Source organism: Danio rerio, chromosome 4 (assembly GCF_052040795.2).
Source record: "Danio rerio strain M-AB ecotype USA chromosome 4, GRCz13ab, whole genome shotgun sequence".
NCBI lineage: Eukaryota > Metazoa > Chordata > Actinopteri > Cypriniformes > Danionidae > Danio > Danio rerio.
Window position 1 is genome coordinate 7,103,064 of NC_141024.2, and position 21,937 is coordinate 7,125,000.

Genomic DNA, 21,937 nt, shown 5'->3' on the forward strand with positions numbered 1-21,937 from the left:
AGAAATTTGAGATTTGTAAAAGCCTACACAGCAGCCTCTGGTGGAGTCGCGAAATAAAAACGGCAAAAAAGCATACCTCCTAGGACGTAGTTCGTGCTTTCTGGAAATGTATACAGGGGTACATATCAATAATGAGCCTAGGTTGATAAATGGGTAGAAGTCCAGACATAAATTTTTATAGTTTGCATAATAATACAAATTCTGTCATTATTTACTCATTCTCCACTTGTTCCAAACATAAGTAAGTTGCAAAAGCGTAAGTTTCTTTATGATGTAAGAAGATAATGGTGAATAATTATGTTTTTATTTGGGGTTGAACTGTTGTTTGAATGACGATAAGAGCAACAAATGGTCGTATTGAAAAGAAATGAGAAATGACACTTAACAGCTACAATGGTATCTTTGGCTTTTGGTCCTTTGCGTCTCACAAACAGAATCGAATTGAATGTAAAAAAAAACAAATGTCTTTAAAGTTTAAAAAAGCGCTATTAATTATAAATTTACCAAGAATTATTAACAAAGGAACAATAGATTTTGAATTATTAGCCTGAAATTATTCAGGAAATTTGAAATACATAAAAGTTTCCGCCGTCATTCAGTGTCATTCATTCATTTTCTTTTTGGCTTAGTCCCTTTATTAATTAGGGTTCGCCACAGCGGAATGAACCGTCAACTTATTCAGCATATGTTTTACGCAGCGGATGCCCTTCCAGCTGCAACCCAACACTGGGAAACACCCATGCAGTCACACACATACACTACAGCAAATTTAGTTTATTCAATTCACCGCATGTCTTAAGACTGTGGGGGAAACTGAAGCACCCAACAATGACCTTCTTGCTATGAGGTGATCGTGCTAACCACTGAGCCACCATTGTGCCCCTTATTCATTTTTTTTAAAAGTAAAGAAAAAACCTTTTCTAATTTGTATTTTTAAAGTGTGTAAAAGAATATCATGCTAAACTGTAATACATTTATCAACACAAGAAATGAATAACAGATAATGAACAATGCCAGAATTTACATTTTTGGGTGAATTATTCCTTTAAGCTGCCATTTCATCCATGCATTGGCATCTGTGTGATTCACATGCAAAGTAAAAATCTCGGATACAAAATATAGGATATAGGGAATGCACTGGCATGCAGCTGCACACCCATCTGCTCATATGTTTCCTGATTACAGACCCAGTTAGCATCAGCTAAACCTGAAAAAAGAATGAGCATAGTTCACTATGGCTTCTGTACTTAAATAAGCAGAGTCTCCAGCAAGCGAAGGCGGTTTGCTTAATCAGTGTCGACACAAAGCAAGGGAGGGAGCAAGAAGAGGAAAAACAACCCTTCCACACGTCTTCAAGCTGCAAATCTTGCACAGCATGCAAATAGGAAAAAGGCAATGCAAGAAGGTGTTGTGCACGCGCGCACTCGTGGCCTTCAGCATTGTCACGCCGCCATGGCTCATCATGGCCAAAGAGTCCTGTTGGAGCGAGAGGCTTAAAGATACCGCTGTGAGACTTGGCCGGCGATTCCAGCTCGCTTTAACAGAGCCATCACTTAAACCAAACGAGCCCTTCAGATCACTGAGGTCAAGTGTACTCTATGCGCCAATTAGATCACAAATGGGACTTTGTCCAATTAACGGCAGCAAGGACTGGGCAATTCATTTGTACTGTTGAATGCAGTGTTACATATGTGTGAAATAAACACTTGGAGGAATATCAGGCGTGATCTGTTTGTTGACAGATGTTGAGGTATGTTTCATGTCACCTGAAATGACAGTCTGTATTGTGCCGACGCCAGGAAAATCAATGCTATAGAGGAGATATTCGTCAAAGTAAGACGTTGACTGATTTACTAACAGTTTGCGTTGGTGTCAAATGCATTGTTAGGGAGTGAAAATAGCACCACTGGTAAATCAGTTTCTGGAGGTTGATGTTTGTAATAGCGTAGAACGCAGCCACATATTTGGCTTGCAGAATTACACCTACTCTGCATAATAAAAGCAAGAAGGCAAACAAAAATGTCTTGTTTTAAGAAGTAATATATCAAAATTAGGTGAGTTTTTCCTTAAAGGGCTGGTCCACTATGATATCATATTTTAAACTTTAGCTGATGTGTAAGTTAGCTGTGTGAACCTAAACAACATCTCTATATGTAATACACTCAAAGTTCAATGCAGAGCGAGTTATTGGCTTTTACAAAATTAGCTTAGCAAAGCCTACAGCGAACAAATTTGGTGACTACAAAAAAAAAAAAAAAAAACGTCCAGGTAAATTAGATCATAAATGCTTCAGGTTACAAGCATTCACTATACTCACACACTCTTCAAAGCAACGGGACATGGCCAGAAGCACGATAATGTTATAGTAGAGAAAGCCAAAATGCCGTCCAAACACTGCTATTTCCATAGAGTTTCTTATGTTTCTCTATTTGGGCTTCCAAAGGACACAAAAAGAGAAATGCTTACAGTTTAATTTTAATTGTGTTCTAGAGAATTATAAAAATATATATAGCTAGCATTTTACAACGAAGAGCTTCCAGATTCCAGAGCTTCTCAGTTCAGTGCTGGATTCGGTTGTGTCTGAAGTTATGGCTGACGCGATCATCATAGCAGCATCAGCCAATGAAATTAGTCCGCAATCGGCTACTGTCTGAGCTGGTGTATTTGCAGACAGCAATCTGATTGGCTGATGCTTCCATTGTCACTTGAAAAGTTGAGAAAGTCCCACCTTCTGCAACGAGGAACGCCACTGAAGTGGCACCGACGGATCCACAATGCAATTTGGAAATGCCTGATTCCACCCATTAAAAGTGAATAGGAAGCGTTAAAGCTGACGCCCCGTGTGAATGGAGCGTTAAAAATACACTGTGGACTGCCCCTTTAAAACCAGCAATATCTTGTTAAAAACTAAAATTATTACTTTGCTTAAATTTTGCTTGTCTAGAAAATGAGACTAGACTAGAAACAAGATTAAAAAAATTTGCAGTGTAAACAAACTGAAGATTCATTTATTTTGGGGATTTGGTTAATTGAGAGATATTCATAGATTTACTGATTGAAATACTTTTTAGTAGTGCATAAACGTTTATGCAAATATTGTTTGTTAATTTGATTACTGTCTAAACATACAGCTGGACACAAAAATATTCTTGTGCCTTCTTGTGAAATTGTAATTCTTTTTCAAATATTTCTCAAGCTATTTTTTGATTATTATTTTATTAAGCTTGGCCAGAATAAAATAGATTAAAAAACTGCTAAGGTCAATATTTTTAGCACTCTTAAGACTTTGCAATTGGCCACAGAACAATCCACTGTTGTCCAATGACTAGCCTAATAAACATAATTTACCTAGTTAATCTCAATTACTAATTAATCCTTTAAATTTCAGTTTAGTATCTTACAAAACATTGAATCATTCACTCAAGCAATTCATTCAAAAACACTGATTTTACTGGTTTAACACCACTGTCTAGTGTCACTTATGTTCATTCATAAAAGCAACTGCTTATTCACATTACACATTTACTTACTGTAGATTACATTCTGTTTATTATATATATTCATGTATTTTGACCTTTAATCGTGTTTTCTTTGGTAGATGGTCAGACAAGATGGTGTAAATGTGAGCAACATGGCTAAATGGATGCTTTTCAATACTCTAATTGCTGCTTCCTGGTTTCCTTGCTCCTCCGTCCTCAAGCCAGTGACCCAGAAATGAATCGAAGTCACGAAGGACAGTTCTTTAAATGCACTACGAGGAAGTGAGAATCTAGGAAAGAGGAAGGTTATAGTCGAGAAAACACTAAAGTATTTACCTTTTGGGATTTGAAACTCCACATATTGCAATAATGATCTTGATTTCATTAGGATATTTTGATTAATCAAGCTTTAACAACATCTAGGTCCCATAAGAATACAGTAAGGTAGCACAGCTGTGCAGAAATGTTTATTTTGAAGATGCTCGAGTGAGTAAAATACACTAGTTTACTTCATAACTAGAAAGCATAATTTCTAGGCTATAACTCTTAAAGGGATAGTACACAAAAAATTAAAGATTCTGTCATTGTTTACTCACCTTTAACCGCCAACCCGATTTTACCAAGTAGGACATGTTCCTGGATCAACATCTATGTTGATCCTGGAAGAACAATCCAATCAGAATTAAGGTTTACAGTTTATGTTAAGTTTAGGTTTATGCACTTCTACATGATTGTTATCCAACTATCATTCCCCTTTGATTTTGGGAATAATTTACAGTTATGGTTGGGTTTAGGGTTAGGGAACAGGTATTGATTACATGTACAAACAAAAAGGATCGTCCAGGATCGACACACAGTAGATGTTAATCCAGGATGGCAAAATCCTGACATGCCACCCTTAACCGTCCTGCTTACGGGCCAAATGTGACCCATTTTAACAGCTGGAAATAAATCCCAATAATACTGACCTTAAAATAATTGTAAAAATTAAAAACTGTTTTTATTCTAGCTGAAATAAAACAAATAAGACTTTCTCCAAAAGCAAAAATATTATGGGAAATACTGTGAAAACACTGTTTTGCACTGTTAAACATCATTTAGAAAATATTTGAAAAAATAAAATAAAATTCAAGGGCTAATAATTTTGACTTCAACTGTATAACAAGCACTACTATATTTAAAAAGAGGGGGTCCAGTTTGAGCACCACAGGATTTCATCTCGCAGACGATGTTGTTCTGTTGGCTTCATTGAACATGGACCTCTAGTATGCACTGGGGCGGTTTGCTGCCGAGTGTGATGCGGCTGGGATGAGAATCAGCACCTCCAAGTCCGAGGCCATGGTGCTCCACCGGAAAAAGGTGGTTTGCCATCTCCACGTTGGAGGAGAGTCCTTACCCCAGGAGGAGGAGCTCAAGTATCTTGAGGTTTTGTTCATGAGTGAGGGAAGGATGGAACGTGAGATTGACAGGCGGATTGGTGCAGAATGCTGTCGATGTACCGGTCCATTGTCATAAGGCCGAAAGGCAAAGCTCTCGATATACTGGTCAATCTACATCCTACTCTCACCTATAGTCATGAGCTTTGGGTCATGACCAAAAGGACAAGATCTCAAGCGGCCGAATATAGTTTCCTTTGCAGGGTGGCAGAGATAGGATGAAATTTAGGGTGACCCTTAAAGATAGGGTGACCCTTAAAGGTAGGGTGAGGAGCTCTGTAACTCTGGAGGAGCTCAGAGTTGAGTTGCTGCTCCTTCACATCAAGAGAAGTCAGCTAAGGTGGCTTGGGCAGCTATTTCGGATGCATCCTGGACGCCTACCTAGGGAGGTGTTCCAGGCATGTCCCACCGGGAGGAGGCATTGGGAAAGACCCAGGACATGCTGGAGGGACTATGTCTCTCGGCTGGCCTGGTAAGGCCTTGGGATCCCCCCGGAGGGCCTGGAGGAAGTGTCTGGAGAGAGGGAAGTCTGAGGTTCTCTTCTAAAACTGCTATCCCCGAGACACAGACCCAGAAAAGTGGTTGAAAATGAATGAATGAATGAATGAATGAATGAATGAATGAATGAATGAATGAATGAACGAACAAATATAGTAGTGCCTGAATATTTATGCCCAACTGAAAATACTTCAGTAAAATTCCTTTAGTAAATTCATAAATAAAGGGTGCACCGATTCTCAAAGAACCAAACCCCAAAATAAATGAATCTTATGTTTGCTTACACACAACACAAATTGGCTTCATTGCTACTTGAAACACAAACTGCAGTTTGGAAATTATCCTCTCCCAACACTGGTGTAATGAAACAAAATACCCTGTCTAGCCATCCACTCTTGGTATTTCTCCAGCAATCAAAAGTCTGTGTGACATTTCAGAAAGTCAGCCTAAAGAGGGAGATGATGATTCCCGTCTGCTGAAAGAGCTTCCCCATCATTAGCTTGGACTCGTGTGTTTATGGAATAGGTAGAGGGAAATGTCAGGTTAGGTTACGTCTCCGCTACATCATATCCAGCTGTCAGCGAGAGAATGTGAAAGCCGAGCAGACTCAGAGGAAGAAGTGTTAGAAGAAGGAAGATGAGAAATGGAGTGAAGATAGGCTTTCAGAGAAAGGATTTGCGCTTTTGTTGTTGGTTTTATTTTATTGTTCGGATTTATTTATTTATTCTTTCTATGATGCACCTCTTTTCCCAGCAGGAAAAGATATATTTCAATTCATTTGTTGTTTAACCTTTTTTTTCCTCTAGCCATTAACTCGGTTTCCATCATGCTGTGTGAATGCACATTTTGGATATGAAATTATATATTGTATAAAGGTTTTAAATTGGATGTTATTTATGTTTGTAATTCTTTTAATTTTCTTCCCTCTTTTGTTTTAGTAAATGTTGTGTGCTTTTGTCATTTTTAATTAATTTAATATTTGATTAAATTATTATTTAGAAAACAAACATCTATTTAAAATAACGTATTTCTGTGTGGATTAAGTATTTCAGTTTTGTTATTCATTTATTTATTAGCATTTATATTTGCATTTTATTTCAGCTTTATTTAAATGAAAATGCTTAATTGTTGAATTAATTATTGTATTATATATGAATTTATTATTTCAGCTTTTTATTTAGTTATTCATTTATTTATTGTGTTTCAAGTTTGTGTTTTTTCATTAAATATTTGCATTTTATTTCAGCTTTGATTCAATTAAAATGCTTAACTATTGGATTAATTATTGGGTTATATATGAATTTATTCCAGCTTATATTATTTATGTATTTATTTGTTTATTTATTTATTCATTGTGATTTTCAAGTGTGGTTTTTCATCGAATATTTGCATTTTAATTTAGCTTTATTTTAATTAAAATGCTTAACTAATGTATTAAATATTGGATTTTATATGCATTATTTATTTCCGTTTTTTTATTTATTATTTTTTTGTGTGTGTTTCAAGTGCTTAACTATTGGATTAATTATTGGATATGTAACATTTATTTCAGATTTATATTTATTTATTCATTTATTATTTATTTATTCTGAGTTTTAAGTTTGTGGTTTTTCATTGAATATTTACATTTTATTTCAGCTTTATTTAAATTAAAATGCTTTATTATAGGATTAACTGTTGAATTATTTTTTTCAGTTTTGTTTATTTATTTTTTTGTGTTTCAAGTGTGTTTTTTTTTTCATTTAATACATGTATTTTATTTCATCTTTATATCAATTAAAATGTCAAGTTCACTTTTCTTATTTGGATTTCTTGTCTTGTTTCTATTCCAAATATCTAAAGATTCTTAAATCGAGAAGTATTTTATAGACAAGTGAAACATATTGTCTTGTTTTCAGAAATAATGTGTCAAAATTAAGTGAGTCTTTCCTTAAAACAAGCAAAATAATCTACCAATAGCATAAGCAAAATAATATTATGGATTAAAAGGAAAGGAAAAATAAAATATTATTTTGCTTAAGTCATTGGAATATAATTTAGCTCATTTTAAGAAAAAACACACTTAATTTTGGCATATTACTCCTTAAAATAATTATGCATTATGATTTAAGCGTTTTTATATACATGGACAAGAAACAAAACAAAAAATCTAAATAAGAAAAGCATTTTTGCAGTGCAATAACCTCATTGCCAAATATATAATCCTATACTCATATACTATACAGCCAGACTCTGACTAAGAGCAAATACTTTTTACATCAGAAATATTTTACAATACAAACTCATGCAATAGACTGTAGAAGTGGCTAATTTACATAATGCACACTGTATTTAGTGATGCTGAAAATGCATTGTTTAATTAGCAGCACTCATGCATCTCTAAAACAACAATGCATTAAAAAATAAAGTCAAATGTTGCAGGGCCGTCTCAGGTGAAGCATCCTTGTTTGACATGAACCCCTGTTTGACATGAACTGTGCTGCTAACAGATGTCAGTCCTTCTGTGCTATTAACATCCATAATCCTCAAGAGAGTTTGCAAGCTCCAAACACAGATGCGGCAAGCTGTATATATTTATATGATGTGTATATTGTATAGAATAAATGTGATTTGAGCACATGTGTAACGGCATTCACACGTTCTTCAACTTTAAAATGTATTATATATATATATATATATATATATATATATATATATATATATATATATATATATATATATGAACATTATCATTTGGAGCATTTATTTGCAGAATATAACTACAGGTCAATATATGTTTTACCTTACATTTTGGGGACAAAATGCATGCATATTTGCATATTTTACATGTAAACATATAATTTCCCCCAAGGTATTAAAACCTGGAATACTTTTCATTGACTTATACTGCAAAGAAAATGCTTTCTTCCCTATAATTTTTGTCTTGTTTCTAGTCCAAATATTAAAAAATTCTTAAATCAGGAAACTTTTTTATTTATTATTATGAGAAAATACTTAATTTTGACTTATTATTTCTGAAAACAAGACTAAATTTCTTGCTAGAACATGCTACTTGAACAAATTATCAAAATTACATGTTCAATGTTATCGGTAGGTTTTAAAATTAAACACAAAATAAAGTTTGACTCAAAAAAGAGACCCAGAGATTTGCCATTAATGAGACTCACTGATGAGAAGTTACACCTTAGATACAACCTGCATGTAGTTAAAAAAGGAATGATTGCTTTATAGCATAACCATTATTAAGCTCAGAATGAAGCCAGATTGCGAACACATACACATTTTGAATGCACTATGAGGGCTAATAGTTGAAATTATTTTTGTTTTCTTTCCTTTTTCTTGTTTTATTAAGTGTAGTGCGCTTTTGTCATGTACTTCATTTAATTAAATTGTTAGTAAAAATCACATCTATTTTAATGAAAGTAAATATTACTGTATAGATTAATGATTTCAGTCTTTTCTTACCTAGATTTTTACTTAGAAAAATTGTTAAAACATGGTAAATGGCACTCTTTGACTTATTGATGAGAAGTTAGTCATCAGATACAACATGCTTTTAGTTAAAAAACTGTACAGTGAGTGCAGTGTAGTGTGGTTTTTGTCATGTTCTCAATTAAAATATTGGTTAGACAAATCACATATATTTTAATAAAAGTAAATATTCCTGTATAGATTAATGATTTCAGTCTTTTCTCACTTAGATTTTTACATAGAAAAAGTGTTAAAGCATCAGAAACAATATGCTTTAAGTGTAAAAAGGTATGATTGCTTTATAAAATAATTATTATTAAGCTCTGAAGGAACCCAGATTGTGAAAACATGCACATTTTGAATACATTATGAGGGATAATAGTTGAAATTATTTTTGTTTTATTTCCTTTTTTGTTTTTTACTAAATGTAGTGTGCTTTTGTCATGTTCTTTATTTAATTATTTTAATAAATTATTATTTACATAATTAAAGTAAATATTCCTGTATAGAGTAATTATTTCAGCCTTTTCTTACTTAGATTTTTACTTAGAAAAAGTGTCAAAAAAAGGTAAAAAGCACTCATTGACTCATTGATGAGAAGTTACGTATCAGATACAACATGCTTTTAGTTAAAAAAAGGTGTAATTGCTTAATCCGCTTGTTAAGTGGTGACGTATGTAATACTTTTTCCGGGTCCAAGCTGCTACTCACTTGAATTGGGAAAATATTCAACTATGATCACTTTTTATTCCTATCACACATGAAAGTGAATTTTATATAACCACATAGTGTACACAACATTCTCTGGGCTTGCTGGATAACAAATACCAAAATTTTAACAATTTATAAACAAATTAATCACTTTCTGGCCATCAGATATTAGCCATGGACATATATATTGTGATCGGGATATTTGAAAGTATTACAGCGCTTTGTAAATGTTTATTATTACTGTTTTACGAGTATCCCCATACATAATACATACCTGAAAGCCGCTTTGTGTGACGTCACACTTAACAACTGGATAAAATAAACATTATAGGGTCCAAATGAAGCCAAATTGCGAAAACATACTTATATTGAATGCACTATGAGAGTTAATAATTTAAATTATTTTGGTTTTCTTTGCTTTTTTCATTATTAAAAAATCATGTCATGTTCTTTATTTATTTAATACAAAAACAGCTCCTTTAATAAGGTAAATATTCCTGTAAAGAGTAATGATTTCTGTCTTTTCTTACTTAGATTTTTATTTTTAAAAAAGTTTAAAAAGTAACTATTATCAAGCTCCGAATGAACCCAGATTGTGAAAACACACATATTTTTGAATGAACTTTGAGGACTAATAGTTTAAAAGATGGCTCTCAAGTCAAAAAACCTGTGTTTGGTCCGAGCAGGCCTCGCTGCCTTCGTGTCCTTACATGCATCTCTGTCTCCTTTATCTCCCTGGACTAAAGCTCCAGCAGCATGTTTGTGCCAGGACCTCGACTCAAGATAAAGTTGAAGAGCTAGAGTCCTGCTGCCAACAACCACAGATAAACATCCCAGCGTCCACAGGTCCTGCACTGGAAAGAAGAGCACCAGGAATTAATGGAGACAAAATGCTTACACTTTTTTTTTTTTCGTTTTTTTTTTTTACTGTCTACTAACCCCAAAACCTCCAACTGATGAATGGATGCTTAAACAGATAGGTCACTGCTTTCCTCCTCAAATTCTCCAGAGAAACTTTATTTACTTCAAAACATAAATATAAGCTCGGGGTGTGAATGTAAATGCAGGAAGGAGAATTTCCTCAGTACACACTTGATCAATAGGTGTCTTAGTGAATTAGGCCATGCAGACGGAGCAGAGCGGCTTTCGGGAGCCTCTGGGGTTTCTCTGGTCTATCTGTTAATGTACAGTTCGCTGGCTGAGCCAAACTAATCCTCTTCAGGTCCATCCCTTACACTGACTCAGTGCTGTGCAACATGCTATTACTGTATATCACAACAGATAAACTATCTGTCACTCATGTGTGTGTGTGTGTGTGTGTGTGTGTATGCGCTGTAAAAATGCAAGCTTTTGTCTTGTTTCTAGTTCAAAGAGTAAAATATTCTTTAATTAAGATGTTGTCTTGATTGACTCGTTAAACTAGACGTGAAAAATTGGTGTTGTTTTGAGAAAAGAACAAGTAAATTTTATGCAAGTTTTTCCTTAAAAAGGCAAAAGTAATCTGACTGTGGTGGAAAATTACTCTGTTTTTAAATTATTTTATCTAACGCACTGGCAGATTATTTAGCTTGTTTTAAGAAGAAGCTCACTTAATTTTCATATGCGTTTTCTGAAAACAAGACAAACATTTTTGCTTGTCTTGAAAAAGTTTCTTGATTTAGTTTTTTTAAAGATATTTGAACAAAAATCACGGCAATAACTAACTAACTAACTATAATACATAATCAATCAACCAATCAATAAATAAATAAATAAAATGTTGCAGCATGTGGAGATACGATGTGGCTGCTTGACCTTTTTATTAATTTTTTGAAGAAAATATGATCTTTTTGGGCGAGGCAGTGGCGCAGGTAGTCACAGCAAGAAGGTCGCTGGGTCGCTGGTTCGAACCTCGGCTCAGTTGGCGTTTCTGTGTGGAGTTTGCATGTTCTCCCTGCCTTCGCGTGGGTTTCCTCCGGGTGCTCCGGTTTCCCCCACAGTCCAAAGACATGCGGTACAGGTAAATTGGGTAGGCTAAGTTGTCCGTAGCGTATGAGTGTGTGTGTGAATGTGTGTGTGTGGATGTTTCCCGGAAATGGATTGCGGCTGGAGGGGCATCCGCTGCGTAAAAACTTGATGGATAAGTTGGCGGTTCATTCCGCTGTGGCGACCCTGGATTGATAAAGGGACTAAGCCGACAAGAAAATGAATGAATGGATGAATATGAACTTTTTTTTGAAGAGGTTTGACTTTGAGGACCAAAATAATCACTTAAACAACATGAAATGACAAATTTTCAACATTAAACTCATATTACTTAAAATAGATTGCAACAGTATGGTTCTTGGAAGAAAATAATACGATTTCCAACAATAACGTTAAATTTTGAAGACAGAGCTGTTGTGAAAGAGCTGTTCAAGTATAGCACGTTTTCAAACGGCCGCACAAAGTGCTTTACACAAAAAACCCAAACAAACTATATAGACATTCATTCATTCATTTTCTTTTCCGCTTAGTCCCTTTATTAATCAGGAGTCGCCACAGCAGAATGAACCGCCAACTTGTGTTTTTCGCAGCAGAGGCCCTACCAATGCTATGTAGCTGCTTGACCTTTTTCTTGTTTTGTTAAAGAAAATACAGCCATTTTTTGAAGAGGTTTGACATCAAGGACCACTTAACCACTAATAATCACTTAAACATCATGAAATGACAAATTTTCAACAGATTAGCCACTTAAAGTCGTGCTATTTTGGGCTTTCCGCCTGGATTTTGCCTACCCAAATTCAAAAGCTTCCGAAATTCACATGCAGAGGTGTAAATGCAAAAGTTTGGTATCATTTAAAAGAAAACCCTTTGAATTTTCATAAAACACTGCTAAAAGTGTATAAAGTGATCAGAGATTTACAATAGATAAATAAAAATTTGGGTCAAATATGAACAAACATAACCAGTTTAAACTGTTTAATGTTTTAAAATAAAACTTTTAACGGGATGGTTGGGTTTATCGATATTTCACCCATTTTTTTTACATTTTTTAAATCAAATTTTAGCCGGAAATTAACCTGATAACATGTTTTGCGCAATTTTCAACAGGATCTTTGAACATTATTTACTTGGTTTAATTACCTACCTTGAAACTGATGCTTTAAAACGTGGTGAATTCAAAGAGATGATGTGTTTGGTGCTGCAGTTTTTATAGTTACAGCAATATTTAAGCCCACACATTGTTATTTTTAAGACAAAACATGGTGCTTTTATTGGCTGTGTTCAAAATCGCCACCCTATTCCCTTTAATTGTACATTATTGAAGTAAGTACCTATTTGTAGTGGTGTTTAAAACCATAAAGTGTACTCAGTCAATCCCACAATGCATTACAATAACGAGTGTACAATCCATGTACCTAGAAAATACCCATAATGCACTGAGTTTGCGCGCTAAACGTATTTCCACGTCGGACCACAAGATGGCGTCCACGGCGGATTCCAATCGGTGTTGGTTTGTGAGTAAAGTTTCTGAATGTTTATTTGTTTGTACAGCCCATATAAATCAAAATTACTAATGTTTACTAACACTTAAGACAACTAATGGTTGGATAATTATCACTATGATCTGCCCAAGAAGTTTAAATATTAATTCAGCTGAGGAAACAGCAGCACAAGCAAACCGTCATGAGCAATCAGTGCTTACTATATATTCACTTTCCTCTTTTTCATTCTCTCTATTAAGTGGACTAAGTAGTGGACTTATCATATGCATACTATTCATAATAGTGGAATATATTATGTAGTTATTAGGTATATATGGGGGGCGATTTCGGATCCAGCCGTTGTTTTTGTTTCAGTTGCTAACGTTAGCTCCGCCTGCTGACGTCGTACGTACACCGTGTTAAAGGGGTAGTTCACCCAAAATTGAAAATGTGCTGTTAATTTACTCACCCTCTCAGGACAAATATTATGTCACGTTGTTCTTCAGATGAACATTAAATATTTTTTTAGTGAAAGCCCTGGTCTTAAGGGCTCATAAAATGGCTACCAGTTATAACTAAAGTATAGGAAACACACATATAGCTACAGATGAAACAAAATGAATAGAGTTGGGTAAAGTTACTTTCAAAGGTAATGTATCACAATCTTAAGTCACTTTAATGAAGAAAACATTCAGTAAAAAATATATATTTGTGTTAATTTTAAAGGAAAGGAAAGTGAAATGTAAAAATAGCCCATGTGTTTGTTAATTTTGCATCTTTGTTTTAGATTAAGTAGGCTTAAGATTGTAATATATTACTTTTTGACGCAGCACCAAATACTTATATAGACTAAATACCTACACACATTTATTCATTTGTTCGTTCATTTGTTCATTCATTAATTAATTTGTTCGTTTGTCTGTTCGTTTGTCTGTTCGTTTGTTCGTTCTTCCGTCTTTCCACTTTATTGAAAAAACATTCAGTACCAAAAAAAAGAAAGAAAGATAAAAATGTAATGTGTTAATTTTAAAGGAAAGTACCTAATGTGAAAATAGGCTATATGCTTGTTAATTTACAATTATTTTATTTATTTTTTTACATTAAGTAGGCTTAAGATTGTAATATATAACTTTTTTACCCAGGAACGAATACCCATACCCACTGAATACCCACTAACATTTATTCATTTGTTTGTTCGTTCATTCATCTGTTTGTCCGTTTATTCATTCATTCATTTGTTCGTCCGTTTGTTAATTTATTTGTTTGTTTATTTATTTATTTACTTATTTATTTATTATAATTTTCTTTTTGGCTTAGTCTCTTTAGTAATCAGGAGTTGCCACAGCAGAATTAACTGCCAACTTATCCAGCATATGTTTTATGCAGCAGATGCCCTACCAGCTGCAACCCAACACTGGGAATCACCCTTACACTCTTGCATTCATACACACACACACACACACACACACACACACACACACACACACACTGCAGCCAATTTAGCTTATTCAGTTCACCTATACCACATGTCTTAGTACTTGTGGGGGAAACTGGAGCACCCGGAGGAAACCCACGCGAACACAGATTTATTTATTTATTTATTTATTTATTTATTTATTTATTTATTTATTTATTTATTTATTTACTTATTTATTTATTTATTTATTTATTTATTTATTTATTATTTATTTTTTTGTTTATTTAATTATCCCTTTAAAGATGGCAAACACTGATTGGCTGAGAAGCATTAGGAATAAGTAAGATGTGGCCTGAAATGTATCTCACAAATGACACAACAAGATTGTATGCAATAAAATTGCATAAAGCATACCTAAAATATTGTTCTTACCCAACATTAGTCATAATAAGAGACTTCAAACTGCAAAAGATGACATTCATTAAGCAAAAATTTCAAAAGGTGTTAAAAAACAGAAAATTCAATACATTGAGATGATTCAAAGCAACGTGGTGCCACAATTAACGTTTGTCTCCATTTACACCGACCACATAAACTGAGGTGGAAATTCTACAGTCCAATTCAATTAATGACAAAACAACAATCAATGTTGAGGAGGAGCAGCTCTTGACACTCTGCCAGCCACTGGTTTCCGCTGCGCGCTGAGCGAAACTGACAGTGTATGTAAAAAAGCGCACACACAGTTGTTTTTACAAGATGACTTCGCTGATGAAGGATTCTGGGCCGTCCGACCCAAATCACTGCACACTGATATTGAGCATCCGCCGTATGAACTAATTAGGGCGCCATTAGCACCCGCCCTTCCCTTTCTCTCTTATTACATTATAACTTGTGCTGCAAGAGCTGGAGGGGGAGAAAAAAAGAGAAAGAAACATGCGAACGAAGAAAAACATGCATTAATCATCTGCGCTGAATTGCAGGTTGAACATGCTAATTTAGAAAATAGTTTTTTTTTCCTGTGAGTGTTAGTTAATGCTTTGCAGATTTCTGGTTGGGATGAAAGTCCTTCTGTTAAGCACATTTGTTAAAACCTTCATCAGTGTAAAGAAATTATTGCAAAAAAATCAGTTATTATGAGTTGAAAGTGAAGCATGCAAGATGAGGTGCTGTGTGTAATATTAATGCAGATTTCAGACAGTTTTAAATTGAAATATCTTCACACACACAAACACATACAAAAAAGTGTCATTTATTGACTATATAGTCATTTTTTAGGTCAGTGTTGTATATTTATATGCACATTTTTCCCATTTTATATTTTATATTGTTTTTATTATGTTTGAACAAGGTTTCCCATTAATGGGTTGCAGCTGGAAGGGCATCCGCTGTGTAAAACATATGCTGGATAAGTTGCTGGTTTATTAAGCTGTGGTGACCCCTGATTAATAAAGGGACCAAGCCGAAAAGAAAATGAATGAATGAATGAATGAATGAATGAATGATTGAACAAGCATTTAAAGTTGAAAACACTAATAATTTAGTAACATGTTTCTTTGATTGTGCACATTTTTGTCTGTGCATATCCGTTTGTAGGACTTAATACACACATTTTCTGAGTTTTTATTTTCCTATATCTAGACAAAACAGCATGAAGTATTCATTTTCATCTTACACCTTACAGTATAATCATTAAACTGTTGCCAGATTTTAGCTCCAATTTGACTCATTACACCTGCACGGATGTAACTAGAAAGCTGAGTGAAGCTGCGGTCACACTGCGCGTTTCTCCCCATAAACTTCTATGCGAATGTGTCAGACCGGAAATTAATTAAGCCTACCCAATTCACCTGTACCGCATGTCTTTGGACTGTGGGGTAAACTGGAGCACCCGGAGGAAACCCACGCGAATGCAGGGAGAACATGCAAACTCCACACAGAACCAGCGACCCATCGACCTTCTTGTTGTGAGGCGACAGCACTACCTACTGCGCCACTGCGTCGCCCTCAAAGAAATTAATATAATATTAATATTTTTTTTCATATTCTACACAACAATTGTGTGATTCCTGAATTCTTTTTTTTTTATTTATCTAGACAAAATATAAGGATAAATATACATTTTACACTCTACATTATAATATTGTGATGACTAAATTCTAGATCTGTCACACAAGTAATTAAGATTCATTCCATCTAACATAAAAGTTTGATATATTTACATTTTATATATATATATATATATATATATATATATATATATATATATATATTTTTTTTTTTTTTTTTTTTTGTGTGTGTGTGTACTGTCTATATTTATTTTATTAATTACATAAAATCCAACATAAAATACATACATAAAATTCAAAAATACTGAAAAGAAATATAGACATTCATTCATTCATTTTCTTTTTGCCTTAGTCCTTTTATTAATCAAAGTTCGCCACAGTGGAATAAACTGCCAACTTATTCAGCATATGTTTTATGTAGCGTATGCCATTCCAGCCACAACCCAGCACTGGGAAACACCCATACACTCTTGCATTCACACACATACACTACGGCCAATTTAGCTTATTCAATTCACCTATACTGCTTGCGTTTGGACTGTGGGGGAAACCCACCCAGGGAATATAGACATACATATCTAAGAAATATAAAGTCATGCATATATTTATATCCAAAAAAAAAAAAAACACACACTGTACACAAAAATATATTTTGTAAATGCTAATAATCACGAATGATCCTTAGCCAGCATTACTAAATTCTAATGCATTTGAATCATTTTGTGACAGTATTTATTTAATTATAGACAAAATATACTATTAATGTCACTCACATAAGAATAATGCAATTAAAATTAAGGATTGGCAGTATCAGGCATTTGTCAAACTACAGCACAGCTGTAATTGTTAATTTACAGTGCACTTGTCAATTTTACAGTATTACTAGCCACCACAATTACCAATATTTTTACAAAATTAGCCATTAATACTGTACATTTCACAGCTATTTATTTACAGTGTATTCATGTCCAAAAACAGACCAAGGCCCATTTAATTAACCCTCCGATGCATTTGTTGCACTTTCACTAGCTGTTCTAACACACGAGTCGACAAGCTCAGTCTAAAGCCTCGCTGCGTTCTGTTTGGTGTAATTGTACATGCTGAACGATGTTCTGTTTTTGGCACCGCGCTCGCACTGTAAATAGCACTGGGAGCTTGAGCGCTGTAAGCCAGCCGCTTTGTTTTTGCCAGGGTTTTGATAAAGAGAGTCTCTCAGCACTGATCAGAGGAAGCTTTGTTGACGAGTCTTTGTCGATTTATAACCACACATGACACGAATCTTTATGAACACACCGCCTGCTTCCTAAAACATGCATCTGGGCACCTTCACCACATTAAAAATCAATGACATATCCATGCATTTTTACGCCTAATGCATCATCTCTGACGCTGACCTATTTGTTTTGCATGCATGAGAACAACAACATTGCAGCTTCTTACATAAGAGTAATTATAGTCACTGTTGGTGGTTGGCGATTGGTGCTCATGTTAAAACAAGAGGAGATGCATACTTTGCATAATGTTTACTTTTTGATTATTTTTGTGGCTTAATATTATTGTTTATTTTGGATGGTGGATGTTAAAAAAAAAAGGAATTGCATCAAGTGTTTATTACATTCGATTACGGTAATTTCCAACATGAAGAGTTCTGTGAACCTGTGTGCAAAAATTGTTCCAGGAACACATAATGAATGTGCAATTTTCTTTTACTTTGACATTCCTTAGAGGAGATTATATACAGCTACAAACAGGTTTAAGAAGTAGAGATTTAAAGGATATTACTTAAACTTTCTTTTCTGTTTCTTTGATACATTTTTTAAAGTTGTTTTATTTTATTATTTTTGTGGGGATTGAAGAAATGAGACAAACGATCAAAAATATATTTTAAAGCATCAAACGTCCTTCAAAAACATAAATTGCTTTCAAAACAGTGACTGTGCTGTCATTTTATGAAAATAATACTCTTTTTGTATTGTTAATTACTATTTTTTCCTCATTTATTAACCATCAAGATTCATCTAAAAAAAATAATAATAATTAAATGATTTTACATGTTGTCAAAGTTTCCATTTTGCACATCTAAAGCACATCAGGAACAGGTAAACTGGGTAAACTAAATTGTCTGTAGTGTGTGTGTGTATGTCCTGGTCCTCCAGGTGGTTGAGCTAACGACCCACCTCGTAAAAATTAGATGTTACGAAACACCAACATGGTGCAGCTAAATATCAACTTCGATATAAATGGCCCTGGCAGTGAGTAAGTAAAACACATCAGGAGAAATCTATTATGAGATGACATGTTCATTTGGTTACAAGACAGCATACCTGTCAAAACCGTCATACATAACACATCACATTTTTCAGATCTGAGCTTGTGAATGTCTTGTAGTGTCAGAGAGATGTAATGCCCAAACTATTTTTTTTTTTATGATTGCATGTTTAATTCAGTTCAAATCATGTTTATTTCTATAGCACTCTTACAATGTAGATTGTGTCAAAGCAGCACTGAAAAATGTCTCATGGCAGTTTTCAGAGTTGAATGCTTTAGATTTTGTTTGATGTAGTTTTATAGAAAAAAAGAGAAAGAAATGTGCTTAAAAATATCCTGATTAAATTAAGATTTAAAGTTTTAAAAGTTTTTTTGAAGTCTTTTAAAAGTTTTTATTGATTTAAAATTCTTACGTTATTGATTATTATACAAATATATATTCTACAGATGATAGGAAGTATGTTTAACAAAATAGTTTGGCTTAGGCTGAATGATAATGAAGCACTATTACTTTTATTATTTGATACAATATTATTATCATAAAATATATTTATTTTTAAGTAGATGCAGATGCCAAAATGTAATTTTAGGTTAGCTTTACTTATTTAAAGTCGTTAAACTTTGAGGAAAAAACAAGAGACAAATATATATTATATATACTAAGCTTGTGTGGTATCCAAACTTTAATACTGTCAAACCTCCTCCCTGTTTTACCGCGGTACACGATATTACAGTGAATAATAAAAAGAATTATAACCTAAGGCTAAGACTGCGTCGCCAAACTGTTGGCTTGTGTCTAAACCATTCAGAAACTAAATATCAAACACTAATAGTAAAACCATCACAAAATAATATGCACAACAATATTAACAACTTTTATTAGCAAAAAAAAAAAGTGCAAATACAACAATCAAACAGAATTAAATTAACATAAACATTAGAACAATTTTCGTGCAGAAACGCAGACACAAATTAATTAAATTTTACCATGTCCTTAAATTACTTTTTTTTATACTGTGTGGAAAGAGTTCATTGCCTTTGCTAAGCAATTTGTCACTGCATCAGTACAGGTTTTTCATCGGACACTGTCCCTTTTGTATCTTTTTGTTCCACAATTTGTAAATTGCCTCCCCCTCTCACCTCTCCCTTCTTGTACGGTCAAAACCTGAAATACTGTCAAACTGCAGAAGAGACCAAGTCACTTGCGCGACTCGCCATCTTACTCCACCTAACTCTTTCTCCTCTACGCTGTTTCATGATGATAACCATGCATCGTACTTTTAGATAGATAGATGTGTATAACGGTATTGAAACTGATACCGTTGCTATTTTTAGATAACGCGGTATACCATATTACTGAATTATTGCCCAATCCAAATAGACACACTCTCTCTTGCTCCCTTATACATACAGTATTTTCAGTTTAAGTTGTCTAAAATAACAATATTACTTTTAGTTTTAGTTAACTATAACCCTGGTCTAAGCCAAGATTGGAGCTTGAAGCGTCTACATGGATCTGGAAAGCAGGTAATGGAGAGCGAGCTGCTGGAGTATGAATGAATGAGTGTCAGTGGGTGTGCAGTGGGTGTGTGGATTCATCACACAGAGAGAGAGAGAGTGACTGAAATAACACACCATCACTGCATCCTCAAATGCCTTTTAAGATCTTATTCATCACAATAATTAGCGCCTCTGCAATGTGATCATTTTCCCCTCACAGCCTCCATATGGTCTGCCGCTCATCTGTGTTCTAAGATTGAGGTGTTAAAATCAGTGTGAATAAGTATTCATGACACATCTATCTATCTATCTATCTATCTATCTATCTATCTATCTATCTATCTATCTATCTATCTATCTATCTATCTATCTATCTGTCTGTCTGTCTGTCTGTCTGTCTGTCTGTCTGTCTGTCTGTCTGTCTGTCTGTCTGTCTGTCTGTCTGTCTGTCTGTCTGTCTGTCTGTCCGTCCCTCCGTCCGTCCGTCCGTCCGTCCGTCCGTCCCTCCCTCCCTCCCTCCATCCATCCATCCATCCCTCCCTCCCTCCCTCCCTCCCTCCCTCCCTCCCTCCCTCCCTCCCTCCCTCCCTCCCTCCATCCATCCATCCATCCATCCATCCATCCATCCATCCATCCATCCATCCATCCATCCATCCATCCATCCATCCATCTATCTATCTATCTATCTATCTATCTATCTATCTATCTATCTATCTATCTATCTATCTATCTATCTATCTATCTATCTATCTATCTATCTATCTACAGTATATAAAGGATAGATGGAATACTCTAGAAAGCAGTTTTGCTGTCTGTCACTTTAAATATGCAAACTATTTAAGGCAGGATGAGTTCTGATTGGCTGTCAGTGTTTTTTTTTTTTTTACCATTCATTAATTGAAAATAAAACTGTTAGAAAACTGCCTGCTCCATTTTGTTAAAGTTTTGGTGCAGACTACTGTTCAGAACGATTTTTAAAACTATATCTTTATCATTATGCATTATTCCCACTATTGGTGAGAACAGAACTTTAGCTGTAAGCCGATTGATTCACAAGATAGAATTAATATTTATGGTCCTGTTCGGGATTCTGTTTCAAGCTATAGATTTAGAAAAGCTGCTGCACCGCTGCTGAATGCTAGTGAAAGAAACCAGATGGAAGTGTCTTCCTACAATTTTAAGATTCTTTTATTGCACTTGTGAACCCCAACAGAAGCCCCAAAAATTTGCATAGGCATGATACAACACCAAAAGATTGAATGTATTTTTTTATTTAATGTTGTCTTTAAATAAAAAATGCATACAGACAATCCATGCAAGGTTTATTCCAAAATGTTATGCATAAATAATGAAGTATAATCTAAAATCAAGCAAACTATTGCAACGTTTGCAAACTAATAGGAAAAATATCTTTAAATCTCTGCAGGCATCGTCTGATTTACACTGGGCATTTACATATTAAACCAGAAATTTCTAGACATTCACAGCAGTTTAATATATGAGAATTTTGTTGAGCAGCATCCCTCATGCACAGATATTGGAAACGTTGCATGCATATTTGTAATGTTTTATCTATTTTCTTGTTGATATGTCTGGCAACCCCTGCACGCTCCACCATGGGAGGCCGGTGATTAAAGGTGTTTAT

The 21,937-nt window shown here is 34.4% G+C and overlaps 2 protein-coding genes across 5 annotated transcripts in view; one reads left to right on the forward strand and one right to left on the reverse strand.

Moving 5' to 3' along the window:
- The window catches only part of LOC147844615 (uncharacterized), a 102,204-nt gene extending 88,761 nt beyond the window's left edge, over window positions 1-13,443 (reverse strand). For 2 of the 3 annotated variants that reach the window (XM_088649946.1, XM_088649947.1), the window contains exons 1-2: window positions 12,705-13,443; window positions 10,263-10,449 (exon numbers count right to left, since the gene is read on the reverse strand). The gene's annotated coding sequence lies outside the window, so the exon portion shown is untranslated. The remainder of the gene's footprint in view (window positions 1-10,262; window positions 10,450-12,704) is intronic. The other variant, XM_088649948.1, reaches the window with a different exon arrangement.
- The window catches only part of tmem168a (transmembrane protein 168a), a 72,019-nt gene continuing 63,097 nt past the window's right edge, over window positions 13,016-21,937 (forward strand). For both annotated transcript variants that reach the window (XR_015481634.2, XM_087245556.2), the window contains exons 1-2: window positions 13,016-13,074; window positions 21,916-21,937. The exon at window positions 21,916-21,937 is cut by the window's right edge and continues 211 nt beyond it. The gene's annotated coding sequence lies outside the window, so the exon portion shown is untranslated. The remainder of the gene's footprint in view (window positions 13,075-21,915) is intronic.